This window comes from Brassica oleracea, unplaced genomic scaffold (assembly GCF_000695525.1).
Source record: "Brassica oleracea var. oleracea cultivar TO1000 unplaced genomic scaffold, BOL UnpScaffold00886, whole genome shotgun sequence".
Classification (NCBI taxonomy): domain Eukaryota; kingdom Viridiplantae; phylum Streptophyta; class Magnoliopsida; order Brassicales; family Brassicaceae; genus Brassica; species Brassica oleracea.
Window position 1 is genome coordinate 6,996 of NW_013617500.1, and position 1,291 is coordinate 8,286.

The window sequence follows — 1,291 nt, forward strand, 5'->3', positions numbered from 1 at the left end:
TAAACTTGCATTTTCTCTAAAACTATAAAGATTTTTTAACATTTTCTTGTTAATTCATTTTATTAATGAATATTTGGGCTACCAAATGAAATTTATAACTTAATTGGTGATATTTATGAGGTTACCAACATTCACGTTATTAAAATTTCTAACTGATCCGAGAAGACTTCCGTGGAAGTCTTCTCCGCTAGTTTTTAAGTCTTCTACGCTAGGTTTTAAGTCTTGTATGCTAGTTTTTGAATAACTTGTATTTTTAAGAGTGATAAGTAACTTCAAGATATGTAAAACTCATATTTTCAAAATATGTTTTCTCGCTTAGTTTTACTAAATTTGACTAAGTTTTTCAACACAAACTTATGAAAAATATGATATGCTTTGACTAGTTACTATTGTTTGTTTCCATCTTTTAATTATTATTGTTTTAGACACTAATGATGATTATTGTTATGAGTTGGAAGAAGGGTTAAAATGCTTCTTAAAATGTTGTATCAATATGAAACTACCAACATTCTTGTTTATTAAGATGAGAAAAAGGCCATTGGAGTTTATTATTGCATATGAGAGATCCAAAAATAAGAAAAAAGACTATTGAAGTTTATTATTGCATTGATTTGTAAATGTGTAAACACATTGTTAGCACATGTATTACATCTTGGGAAACATTATAACTGATTTTACAAAAAATTCACAACTAAAAGAGTAGACATACAAATCACAAAACATAGCAGAAACAAAACTATTATAGACCATTCCTCTACAAAGACAAGCTTGGAATCCACTTGATACGGAAGAAGACTTCCTGGAAGTGGTCTGGAAGACTTCCTGTAAGTGGTCTGGAAGACTTCCTGGAAGTCGTCTAGCGCATTATATTTTAGACGACTAACAGGTAAGTCGTCCCAGGAGTCTTCCAGATCTGAAATACCTGCATATCAAATCCAGATCTGAAAAACCTGCATATCAAAAAACGTTCAAATGGGTTAAAAACAAAGAAAATGAGTAGAAGATTAGATAAATCTACCTTTATAGAACACACAAAAATAGATATCTAAAATTAATAGATCTACCTTTAAATGAGTGGAAGATGAGTATCATCTGATTAAAAACCTGCAAAAAAAGATAGATTAGTAAGAAAGACATGAGAAAAAACTGAAAAAAAATTCATATAAAGTTTGGTGTTTTCAAGTCAAAGAGATTAGAGTGGGTTTGGAGAGTTTTAGTTTGGGAAAAAAAGTAAGAACTTTATACAACAAGTTACCAAATGAAGAAAAATCAGACATAAAAACTTACCAAA